Source organism: Cryptomeria japonica, chromosome 11 (assembly GCF_030272615.1).
Source record: "Cryptomeria japonica chromosome 11, Sugi_1.0, whole genome shotgun sequence".
NCBI classification, from domain to species: Eukaryota; Viridiplantae; Streptophyta; class Pinopsida; order Cupressales; family Cupressaceae; genus Cryptomeria; species Cryptomeria japonica.
In genome coordinates, this window is record NC_081415.1 from 626,457,781 (window position 1) to 626,472,072 (window position 14,292).

The following is a 14,292-nucleotide window of genomic DNA, read 5'->3' on the forward strand; positions in this document are numbered from 1 at the left end:
ACCATGGATACCTTTCCTAATGACCATGCCATATCTTTATAGCTTAATGAAATCAAACCTACAACGACTCTCACCAGAAATTTCAGAAACACATCTTCAAGTCAAATGGGTGTCAAATCTCCTAGTCGCAAAAGTGAAAATAAAGAAAACAATATCAAGTCTAATGGTAAAAACCATTTGTTGGCAACATTAGATTGAAAAAGAGTAAAAATAAAGGATGCATCTAACGGTGAAAACCTCCTCGAGGCACCGAAAGATGGGAGATTTGACACCTTATCTAAATTTTATCAAGAGAAGTCATATATCTTCATGGAACCAGCAGAGGCAGTTATCATTGGCACAACTGATCTACATCCAGCAACTTCTCTATCAGAACTAGAAAGGCAAAAATACTTGGAACTCTTCAAAAGGAGGCAAATCAAAAGATGGTCATATGCAGACATTCCAGGGTTGGATCCAGATCTTATAATACATCACCTGAATATCAGTTCAGGAGCAAGCATCAATAATAAAACACATCATGGATCAAGAGCAAGCATACTATTCATCACACCACAAGGTCATACAATTCTGAAAGCATACAAATTAAGCTTCCCATGCACCAACAACACTGTAGAGTATGAGGCTTTGGTTACAGGTATCAAAATGGCTGTCTAATGGAACATTACACAACTTCGGGTCTTTGGAGACTCTTAGCTCATCATCAATCAAATCAATGATGATTATCAAACAAAAGATGACAAACTCATGCCTTACAAAAAGATGGTGGATGACTTCAAGAAATATTTTGTTGAAATCACTTTTGAACAAAGTCCAAGAAATGATAACAAAGCAGCAGATGGCATGGCAACACTTGCTTCTCTATTAAAAACACAGGAAAATCAAGAGCGTTATGAATTACTGGTTGAAGAGTTGTTTCATCCCGCCTTTAATTGTCCCGATTCCCAAACCATCTGTCAAATTATTGGACATGATTCCTCCAGCTATGGCCAAACTTACACATACTTGAAAGATAACATCTTACCTCCTGACTTATCGAAAAATCAAAAGAGAAACTTTATTCGCCAATCCTTCCATTATACTCTTATCGCGGATACCCTATTTAAATGAGGTCTAGATGGTAGTCTTTTAAGATGTCTCGAACAAGAAGAATCTGAGAAGGCCTTAAAGGAAATCTATAATGACATTTGTGGCACTCATTCAAGTGGTCTTACCTTTTAAAAAAAAACTCATAAGCTTGGGCTATTATTGGCCGACTATGGAACGAGATTCTTTTCAGATAGCTAGAACGTGCAAACAATGTCAGATCCATGGAAACTTGATCCATGCACCAGCACAAGGACTTCATGCTTTGGCAACATCTTGGCCTTTCTGCCAATGGGGTCTTGATCTAGTAGGAAAGATAAATCCTTCTTCATCTAATGGTCACAAATTCATCCTTGTAGCTACAGAATATTTTACAAAATGGACCGAGGTAGTACCTGTCACAAATATCATAGGAAAACAAATTGCTGCATTCATCTTGAATTACATCATCTGTCGCTATGGAATACCAATGACCATTATCACTGATAATGGGCAACCATTCAAGAATCAGGATGTACAAGAGCTATGTGAGAAGTTCAAAATCCAACACAGATTCTCCACACCATATTATCCACAGGGAAATGGGCGGGTGAAAGCATCTAACAAAACTATTCTAAAAATCCTCAAAAAGACAGTGAACAATGCTCGGAAAGATTGGCATATTCAACTGAAACCTGCTCTCTGGGCCTACCACACTAGTATCCACACACCAATAGGTGCCACACCTTTCTCTCTTGTATATGGATCAGAAGCCATATTGCCAATCAAAGTAGAGATACCCTCTCTATGTGTATCACTAAAAGGACTTATCCTAGATGAAGAACAACGAGTATCTAGACTACAAGAGTTAGAACTGATCCATGAAAGAAGATAAAATGCCTTTGATCATCTAAAGGTATATCAGCAAAGAATGTGCCGAATTTATAATCACAAGGTCAAACCATGAGTCTTTCAAGTGGGAGAACTAGTACTAAAGGAAAATCCACGAAATCAGTCAAATCGAGAAAAGAAGGGAAAATTTGAACCAAACTGGTTAGGTCTATTTGTGGTCACAACAATATTTGGGTCAGGGGCATATCAGCTATCAACACAAGATGAAGATCAACTCGAGGAACCCATCAATAGCATGCATCTGAAGAAGTTTTATGTCTAAAAAATCCAAAAATAGTGAAAAAGCAAAAAAATAAATCCAAGAAACAGTGAAAAAGCAAAAAATCCCAAAACAGTGAAAAAAGCAGAAAAATCCAAAAACAGTGAAAAAGCAGAAAATCCAAAAACAGTAAAAAATCAAATATGAGAAAAAGTGCAATAAAAATAGATGGTGAAAACCTGGCAAACAGGCACTATTTGTCGGCTAGCTCTGCCATTTATTGGTTCATGCTTTCTTCCGCTTGTATTCTTTTCCATTAGCGCTGTTCATATTCATCATAAAGCTTTGTACATATGCAGGCATCCCAGGTGATTTCTCATCATGGTTTGGATCATTGACTATGTCATAATAAGGCTTGTTTCTAGGCTGGGGGCAAAATCCTGAACCTGGTTGGGGGTAAAAAGTTGCAATCATTTTGAGCTTAATCAAAGCAGGTAGAACAACAATCAGACAACGCTTGTCAAGCGAAAAACTGAGATACATCCTACATTGAACATAAGATCACATTGTCAACCATTAACTATCACATATCAATCTAAACATGACAAAACACATATCAATGGATGATATATCTTGACTCATGATTTTAACACTTTGGCAATAATGGTTCAACTATTTTATTTTGATTTTCGCTATCATGATTTCTGAGTTACTCCAAGATGTCTTTGACTAGAGGAACGAGGAAAGAACATGATATTTTTCTTGTCTACTATCTTTAAATTAATCATTAATATGTGCAAAGTTCTCTAAGGAAATGATCATCAGAGTATCATCGAAGACATTTCAGACTTGCATATAGAAATGGTTAGTACTGCCTGTTTTACGCAAGCAACACTTTGGTTATCTTGGTTCAATTATACCTCGATGCTTGTGCTAACTTGCAATATCAAAACCCAGGAAAGTAGTGCTCAGGTCATCTTGGTTCAATTATACCATTGATGTTTGCACTCAATTCCCACATTTTAAAGGCTCAATGATGAAACAAAGCAATGACTCCATGACCGGTCCAATCACTGCATTGCATTGCATTTTAAGATAGATTTGCATTTCATTTTGCATGGGATCACAATGCCCATCTTTTCCAAGGCCAAAGATAACATGGCGTTATCTCTCTTATTACGTGATTGAGTAAATTGGACAATAACAAAAATAATCAATTCATTCATCCTACATGATAAGTTAGTTCATCTCATGTAACCATTGCATACCGAGGCATCATTCATGTAAAACATCAACTCATTCATTCATTTAGTATGATCATTGCATGGCATTCATTAAATCTCAAATCATATAAAATAACACCATTGCATTGTATTGCATCCATCTCATATTAACATGCATGAGAAAATCATAAAAATATCATAAACATAGAAAGCATTGCATCGCACAAACATCACATAAAAATTATAAGCATCACCATACATATTTGCATTTGCATACATCATGTAAATACTGCATCATCGTATATCTATCATCTAGAATTCATAAGCGTATAGAAATTAAAGCATACATCAAGCATACATCATGAAAGTAACTGCACATCATAATCATATGTCAAATAGAATGCATCTATCATTTCATAGGTCATGTAGAGAGAATAGAATCAACTGCATATCATATCATCAAAACAAGATCAATGTACAAGGTACAATGATATCACAAAATATATGAGATACATCACAAATATACATCGTAGGAATCATCAATATCTCATCACAAAAAGGTGTGTACATAAATAGATTAATGTCCCATATTAGTGTGACCACTCGAATGCAGAGTGGAACTCTGTCATGATGCGACAGGTAGAGTAGCACCAGCTGATACCCCTGTGCCTGAGTCCCCACCTGGGGGAGCTCTCTGAAGTGGCCCTGTCACTCCTCGACTCTCAGTCTTGCTCTGTCTCGATCTCTTGCTCAGCTGTGAAAATCCTGGAGCCCTTCGATCAGAGGAACAATAGTAAAGTATAAAGTCCTGTAATAATCAGCCTCTCGGATCCCTTGGCGCATCATCTTCAGGTCACTCTTCCCTGAAGTAGACCCTCCTGACAACTGTACCTATGTCTCAACCTGCCGAAACCTATCCATAGCTGCATCTCTCTTGACTAGGAGAGAAGCCATCTTAGTCTCTAGCTGGGCCATCTGAGAGTCCCTCTCTGCTAGTTGACTCTCTAGCTGCTGAACCTGAGCCTGTAGGTCCGTAATCTGAGCCTGCTGCTGATGCGACGACATCCTAATGAGGATCTGTCGATGTGCCTCTACCTGTGGCTGCTCAGCCCGTGATACTGTCATAGGTACCTAGTCAACTGGGGGTACCTCCTGCTATGGAACCTGATGTCTCTGATCCCTTGGACCTGATCTCCTGCGTCTGACCACTTGGGCCATCCAATCTGTATATACATCTCGAGAAGATCTGAAACTTCTAGCTCCTGGTGTGCCCATCGCTGCCACTGCCACTGCTCGACCATCTCCCCCATCATCATCTCCCCCATCCCCCCATCATCATCTCCTCCCTCATCATCTTTGGCACCATGATCTCCTGTATCTCCTCCATATCCATCCCATCTTCGCTATCATCTCTCCACTCACCATCCCTCCGTCGTCTAGGAGCTCTGCGTCGTAGCCTCTCATCATCCTCATCAAAAATTGGCTCTGGCTCATCCAGACATATCAGCCTCGGAAACCTATGTACAACACAGTGCATAACATGCTCATGTGTCATCCTGTTATCCATCACGCCTGGAAGATGATCCCAATCAACCGACTCCAATGATCGATACTCTGTGCAGGCCTGGTCATATGAAATAGAAGGCCCCCAAATAGCTACATCCAATCTCAGACGAGCATAATGAGTTGTACCATGTGGCATCTCCTGTATCCTACCATACTGTCTCAACACCCTCATACAAAGGAATTGCTCGATGACATAGGGTATTGACCCAATCAGATTTCGCGTCATGAATACATACGACATCTCCACTGCATCCTCAGGCCAAATCTCACAATCCTTGTATGGTCTCCATATCACAGTATCTAGATCATCCAAGGTCCGTCGCCAATACTTTAATTTGCCTAGCTTTCATTGGACAATAATACCTAGATACCCCTCAGCATAAGGCCTCCTTACAGGTCTATCTCTGTTAGCCAATGGTCGTGTGATAGGTAGATGCTCCCAAGCCCATATCTGAAGCACGATCACCCCAGCTGATAACGCAGCTGATCCTTGATACATAACTCAGTGCAAGCCATGATACAAATGCGCCAACATACATGACCCCCACGCAAAGCGGGTCCCCTCTGTCACCATCTGCTCAAGAAGACAACCCCATCCAACAGATAATCCCTTTGACCTATGATCAGGACAAAGGAAGCCTCCAATAAATTCGGCAAGCACAGTCGGTAATGTGGCATATCCTAACTCTAGCATCTCCTGCCACACAATATCATACCCACCTATCTCATCATCCTCAAACACACGAAAAAGTGCCTCTATCCCACCCCGCTCATTGAGATCATAATATACTAGATCACCCATCACAGGGATGTGCAGAATCCGATAGACATCCTCTGGTGTCACCGTAATCTCTTCCGTTGGCAAATGAAATGTGTTATGCTCACTATGCCAACACTCTGCTAAAGCTGTCAGTAATCCTCAGTTTATTAAAGGCCAGGGCATGTCAAGAAGGGAAGATAAACCACCCCTGCCAATGTGGTCTCACTCCACCTGGCTAAGGCGGGGTATCGACATCCATGTCTTCGGGAAACACTCCCAAGACTAAAGAATGGTAAAGTGCTCCTGCAATCAAATCATCTCATCATATCAGTTTCTTGATTTATCTATCTATCAAATCAATCTATCTATCGGTCTATTTTGATCAAATCTTGTTGGGCCCCTATCAATGATGCTCATCTATCATGAGGTCATTATCAAACTTATCTCATCTTGTGCAAGCATCGATATAATCGGAATTGATCATCAAATTTATCAATCAAGAGCGTCGAATTTTATCAATTAGATAGCTAATCAAATCTTACCCATCAAAAATCAAAATCAAATTGACAGCAAAGTCAACCAATCTACCAATCAAATCATTTTCCCAAAAATCATCAAAATCAAAAAAATCATCAAAATCGTCAAAATCATCAAAATCGAAAAATAAAAAAAAACGAAAAAACATCAAAATTGTCAAAACCAAAAAAATAATCAAAATTGTCAAAATTGAAAAAAAATTTGAAAAATCAAATCGAAAAAACCATAAAAATAAGAAAATTGTCAAAACTTGAAAAAAAATAAAACCCTCCCCCCGTGGTACCCGTGGCGCCGTCAGCTCCGCCTGCAGCGCCGACGGCGGCTGCGGTGGCGCTCGCGGCACCTCTTGCAGCGCCGACGGTGCTTGTGGTGGCACCGGTGGCGGCTGCCGCCGGGCCTCCGCCTCCACCACTGCCTTTTCCCTCCAAAATGCAAAAAAAAATTCAAAAAAAATAAAATTTTGATGTATTTTTTTTTAAAAAATGCATAAATATATTAATTTTTTTCGAATGCAAATTGGAATTTTTTTGAAAATCCGGAAAACCCATTTCACGAATTGAAAAACCCATTTCAAATATATAATTTTTTTTCCCAACCCATCTGGCGAAAATGCTAAAAAATGATTTTTTTAATGCAAATAGCTAAAATTTTCAAAAATCAGTTAAAAATTTACAAAGCTGGGTTTTCTCGAAGTACATACTGGTGGACCATATGCCGGAGGATGCTCGTATCACCGAACTCGCTCGAACCTATGGTGGTGGTATGGGATCACCATTCCTTCCTCCATAGCAATTTTTCTCAAACAACTGCACTGCACAAATGAGGAGTGGTAAAAGGAATTTATCTTTTTAAACTCATAATGGGGCATTTAAGTGGGATTTTTATTCCACTTATTTTTAATCATCTAATCAACTAATCAGCCTGGCAGGGCAGCATTTTCAAATTTCTTATCGGGAAATGAATCGGATTGACTCTAAAAATCTCTAAAAAATCAAAAAATTATTAAAAATCTAAAAATCGAAAGAATTTCAAATTTTTTTTTCAAAAAAATAAAAAAATCGCGAAAAATTCACAAACATTTGAAAATTATCCGATTCATCTCCCGAGGGGGCATCCTCGCATCGATATCTATCAATTAGCGTCTGGGGCATCATATCGAGATTTATCATCTCCAAAATCAAAATCGCATCATATCGAGATTTATCATCTCCAAGATCGAAATCACATCATATCAAAATTTATCATCTCCAAAATCAAATCGGCATCATATCAAGATTTATCATCTCCAAAATCGAATCGACATCATATCAAGATTCATCATCTTCAAAATCGAATCGACATCATATCGAGATTTATCATCTCCAAATCAAATTAGTATCACATCGAAACCAAATCCGCATCAAATCAAGATCGAATCTACATCCTATCAAAATCAATATCAACAACATCATCAATCAAGTTTTCTTTGAACCAACGCGTCGTCACACATCGCTTCAAAGAGGGGCAAAATGTATACACCTAAAAATGGTCTGAAGATAGTTAATTAAATACGTAGTTATTTGATTAATTCCCCTTCCCAATTAATTGAATTCACAAGCAATTTAATTAATTTCTCTATTCATCTACTAGTAAATAAATCTAAATGATTTATTTATATAGTTCATCTCATATCCCCCTTTGATTAATTAATTCTAAATTAATTAATGTCTCCCCATATTAATCAACTCTTCTAATCCCTAATTAAGATTAACAAACTCAATTTTGTTGAGATTAATTACCATTTTCCAATTATTTGAATTTCTAAATTCAAATGAGCACATGGCTCCTTACTTTAACGACTTAACCTAACCGTCCCCTAACTTAACCCATTCAATCTAATCTTGGGTCTAACTAACCCTATACAATCTTGCACATTCTAACCTCCTTATCCTAACCTCCCATGGTGTGGATATTCTCTCCTTGAGACATATGGCACTTTTGCCACATGTCTCCTCCCTTGGACACTTGCCCTCTCATGAGCAAGGCTCCTTGACACTTGTCACCACAGAGATGACAAGTGTCTCTTCCTCCATCCTCTTCTCCAACTTCCTCAATCTTGGCCCTTGATATCTTCAGATCAGATCTGGACCGTTGATTCCTGCCACCTCAACTTTGGCCTTGGAATTATTATAAATATCCTCCATTTTGGAGCAATAAGGATCCCATCTCATATCAATTTAGACATCATTACTATAGGCAATTTGCATTTCAATTATCTAGTAATTAGATTTTGGATTTATCATAGCATGTTAATCTAGTTTCTTAAATCATGCATTTCATATCATCTCCATAGTCAATCATGATCAAATAGCTACTCAACTCTTGAGTTGTCACTTTGGAGGTCATTGCTCCGCTGAGAGCCCATCAATCCAACACTTTCAAGGTCCTCAAGAATAGAGGAAAATGAGACATTTCAAGGAAGGCTTATGGTTTGCATCTTTGATTTAGTTTTGAAATTAAGATTTTCAATTATATTATATTGTCTCATTATATGTGTATGCCTTTTATATACCACATTTTTAGCATCACACATACATATATATATATATATGTGTGTGTGTGTGTGTGTGTGTGTGTGTGTGTGTATAGGTATGTATCTATATAGATACACATACATATACATATATATGTATATGTATTTGTGTGTATTCATGTACATACATATGTATAGGTACACACACACACATACACACATTTGTATGTGTGTGTTCATGTACATACATATGTATATGTACACACACATACACATACACACATGTATACATGTATACAAGTATACATATACATATACATATACATATACATATACATATACATATACATATACATATACATATACATACACATACACATATATATGAGTATGTATATATATGTGTGTGTGTGTGTGTGTGTGTGTGTGAGAGAGAGAGAGAGAGAGAGAGAGAGAGAGAGAGAGAGAGAGAGAGAGATTTATTGAGATGAGCCGACAACAGTTGCCAGAGGCAAGGAAGTTGTAAGAAGACTTGGAAATTCATCTTGGAGGAGTTGTTGTATGGAATCTTCAGGGACCATTGGGTTTTTGTACAAAATTAGGTGATGACCATTGATAAGTAGAGAAAATCATACTGGATCCATGGTTCGTAGATGCATTGAGCCATTAGAGAAGACATCTGCAATTTTGTAGGGTCTGAGCTAATGAGTTTGAAACTTACCCTGATTATCTCTGAATGTTGAATCATACAAAAGTTCCCATTCACCAACAAAAAACTTTGATTTTATGTTCCTATCATGTCATTTCATTCATTGATTCTAAACAACTTCAATGTGATGGAGTGCTTCTTTTTGAAGTTCATCTAGTTCATTCAATTGAAGTATCCTCTACTTCTATGCTTCAATAATATTTATGCCCAACTCGAGAGTTGTCCTTAATGTTTTATGTTCAAATTCAATGTGAATAATAGCCTTTTGTGCATACACCAACTCAAAAGGTGTGAACCTCATTGTTGTTTTCCAAGTAGTTCTATAGGCCCATACTGCTTCTGATCATCTGGATGCCAAATCATTTTTGGGCAGAGCTATTGTCTTAGTAAGGATCCCTTCTATCTCTCTATTGGTGACTTCTACTTGGCCATTGGCCTATGGATGATATGGGGTAGATTTCCTATGCCTGAGCTTGTATTCATTCATAAGTGCTTGAATGAGAGTGGATGTAAATTTTGGCCCTTGGTCTAATACAATTTCTCGAGGAACATCATACCTTGTGGAAATTTCCTCATAGAGGAATTCAACTACCTTACTTTATTGAGCATGTTTTATATCTTTCACTTCAACCTATTTCATTAAATAATTCGCATAGACCAAAAGGTATTGCTTATTATTTGATGGAGGATCAATAGGTCCAATAAAATATATCCCCCATTTGTCAAAGAATTAGAGTACCAGCTGTAGTTGCAATGACATGTCATCTGACTTAGTTGGTTTCCCCATCCTCTGACATCTATCAGATTGCCTAGTATACTTCACGACATCTTTATGCAAGGAAGGCCAATAGTAACCAGTGTTAAGAATCTTCATGTCTATTTGCTTTGCTACAAAGTGTCCACCACAAGGCTAATCATGAAAAGCATGCAAAATGTCATAAATCTCATCTTCTCTGATGCACCTTCGCACGACAATGTTAGGTCATGTATAAAATAGGTATCTTGATATCCATGAGTATAGAAGACTCTTTTCTACTAAATTATTTTTCTCTTTTGGGGAGAAATATGTGGGAGTTCTTCCAGTCACCAAATAATTAGGAATCTTTGTATACCACAGTGTATGAGTAGGAATGGAAACAATATGCTTATGAGAAAAAATAGTCATCTATAACAAGCTCCTTTGCTCCATGAGTTAATTGTGAAAGAAAATCTGCAACTACATTCGCTCTGCTTGGCTTATCCACTATTGTTATATTAAATTCTTGTTGAAGCAACAACCATCTAGCCAATCTACCACCAACCACAAGTTTATTCATTAGATACTTTATTGCTACATGATCACTATATATAAATACCTGGTATCTAGTGATGTAATGTCTAAACATATTGATGGCATAGATGACTGCTAACTTTTCTTTCTCAGTGATAGTGTAGTTGCAAATATTCAATACTACCTCCTTTTTGTCCAAGTACTGATTTGATTGCATGGTTAGATTCATTTATGTGAATGTGGAAAGGAAGTGTCCAATTTGGTCCTCTAAGAACTAGAGCATTAGTTAGCAGATCCTTAAACGTTCAAAATGCTTCTTGACAAGGAGTCCAATCAAACTCTGAATCCTTAGTTATTAAGGTGTATAATGGTGCAACAATTTTACTAGACTCGTTGACGAACTATTTATAATAACTAGCATGGACTACAAAACTCCTCACATTGTGTTGTTTGGATGGAACAAGAAGGTTCTTGATGACTTCAATCTTTATTGGATCCACTTCTATACCATGCTTAGAGATGTAGTGGCCAAGGACTACTCCTTCTTGCATCATCATTTAACACCTTTCATTACTCAAGGACAAATTATGTTCTTCACACCTTTGGAGAACTTTCTTCAAATTTGACAATATTGCTTCTTCATAGGTATCTTCATATGTAGTGAAATCATCTATATATACCTCCATGCAGTCATGTGTGAAATCAGAGAAAATGCTGAGTATTGTTCTTTGAAATGTGGTGGGTGCATTACAAAGACCAAAAAGAAGCACATAATAAACATACATCCCCCATGGATGAGTGAATGTAGTTTTGTCTTGGTCTTCGGGAGCTATTTTTATCTGATTATAACCACTAAACCCATCCAAGAAGGAAAAATAGTGCTTACTAGCTAGTGAATCTAATACCTGATCGATGAATGGTAGAGGAAAGTGATATTTCCTTGTTGTTGAGTTGAGCTCTTTGTAATCCACATAGACCCTCCATTTGCCTCCTTTCTTAGGAACAACTACTAATGGGAAAACCCATTGGCTATTGAAGATAGGATATATGAATCCCACTATAGACACCTAAATTTGTCCATACCCAACCACACTTGACCTTATCCCATTCTAGCCAATTAAATAAAAATATTTATTACTTATTTAATTAATCCTTTGTATTAACCCACCACCATTAATTAAATAAATTTACATTAATTAAATTTAGCGTTCACCCTTAATTAAATAAATTTGTATTTATTTAATTAAGTTTATCCTTCACCCTTAATTAAATAAATTTATATTTATTTAATTAAGTTTAACCTTCATCGTTAATTAAATAAATTTACATTTATTTAATTATGTCTAACCTTGTCCCACAAATCCTCTACTAAATCAATTATTTAATACCTACGTAATTAATTGATTTAAGCTAATTAACCCTCTTATCATTTTCCCTATTGTTAAATTCATCCACTCATTCTCTCTCCTCATGTCATACACTCTTAACTTGCCCACTTGTATCCTCATTCAGCATTATCCAGCCTAATCACCCTCACTAATCATTTGCACATTCTTAATCTCCATGATTAGGGAGAGGCCAACCTCTTGCCATAAATGTCTCTCCCATCTCACCTTCCAACCTTAAATGCCACCCACTTTTGTCTATCCAAGTAATTTTGATTTCCTTGAATCCCCCCATGCCCCCTCTTCCCAAGGAATTTTTAATTCCTTTTATCATTTATTCTTCCAAGACTCCCTATTTCCAAGGAATTTTTAATTCCCTTTGTCCTTCCCAAGGAATTTTTAATTCCTTGTTCTTCTTCCTAATGTCCCTTGTCCCTCTTCCCCATGTCCTTGAGGAGTGTGGAGTTAAGGAATGCCTTTACGACTAAATATATTGGATCTCCCACTTGTCCTCTCCTCTCACATTCAATCATGGCCCTTCATCATCTTTTGATCTCCACCGTCCATTTTAAATTTGAAAATCTATAAATTAAGGCCTCTTCTCTTATTTTAACCATCTCTTCATATGCTATTGTTATTGGTTCAGGGGCACTAAGCAACTTTTGTGGAGTTTGTTTCAAGGATGTTTGAATCCTATTTTTAGTTTTGTAATAAGGCCAAGAGGCCATTGAGTGTGTGCTCAAATGATTGTAAGGGCCCTAAGAGTCTTTGTTTGGCCAATGTTGGCATGTGAGCTCTTAAGGGTGCCAGGTAGAGCACTTAATAGGATAAGTTGTTTTAGGGTTAATGTAGGTTGGTTGATATTGTTTTGAGGTTGTTAAGGTCATATGAGTTACGTGAAAGTGACCAAGTTTGGGTTTGAGCAAATTTGCTCACCTATGCAACAAATTGCAAAAGTTGCAAAAATTACTCATAGCAACTTTGCAACATTTTCATACACCAATGGCTAGTTGGTTGGCACATTCAGTTGTGAGAATATGTAACTACTCTAAGGCCAGTATAAGGCTTGGAAAAACCAATGATAATTAGTTGTTGAAGATCTGAAGCAAATAAATAATTTTGGTTTCCCATTTAGTGTGTTCTTCCATGTTTTTGCTATTCTTTGCAAGGTTGTATGACCTGTATGGATTGACACGTCCAAGACAGGGACATGGATTGTTAGACTGGTGTCTTACCTTCATTTTTTTTTTGATTTGGAGTCTTGAAGTGTTGTAGTTTGTAAATAATCTTCATTTTGTTGCAGTCGGGTTCAAGAGCCCTAAAAACCAGGGTTTTGATAGCAAAGTTGGTCCAACCTAACGTTCCATGGTGGATATCCTCTCTAAAACCTTGTGGAATGTTAGGTTGTTATGTATACTATTTTTTCTTTTTTCTTTTTAGTTAGGGGAAGTCAAAACAAAGATTTGCCACCATACCCTAGGCTTGGCACGTTGAGTTGGCAAGCATTAGGAATCATGGATAATAGGCCCTAATTGGGTGAATCCGGTGGAAGGAGGTGAAGTATGAATGGAATGGAATTTCATATGGAAGTTAAAACCTACAACCAACATTTTTTCAGAAAGGCAATCAGACCAGTGAAGGAGTTTTGACCAATCCCTACTTTTTAGGCCTAGGAAGGGGAAATGAGACCTAATTAACCGGTAAGGGTTAGATATGTTAATGACAAAATCCACCTTTAGTTTTGAGATATTGTATGTAAATCCCAAAAGGGTGTTTGGAATGTAAAAGAGTTCATAGGGTTGTTAATTAAGTTTAGCAAATAAATGCAACTTACCCCGCTAACAGGGCTACTAGAATTAGGTCTCTTATTAGGCTTAAAAGTGCAGTTTGTTTGTAAAAATTGGAACGAGTAACTGTCAAAGCTCTTGAAGAAGGAATAGGGTTGGGAATACTTCCAAAATCATCCATCCTTATGTGTATAGTGTGGGGAATGAAGATCCTATGTTAGAGGGGTTGAACTCTCCGGTTGAATCTGAAAGGGAGTGGGAAAACAAGGTCTCCCAAGCAAGAAAATGGAACTCACAAAACAAAAAGTGCTTATCCTAACCTAAGGACCTTAGGAAGGTCAAAGAGGGTAAGTCTTGCAGACCCTTG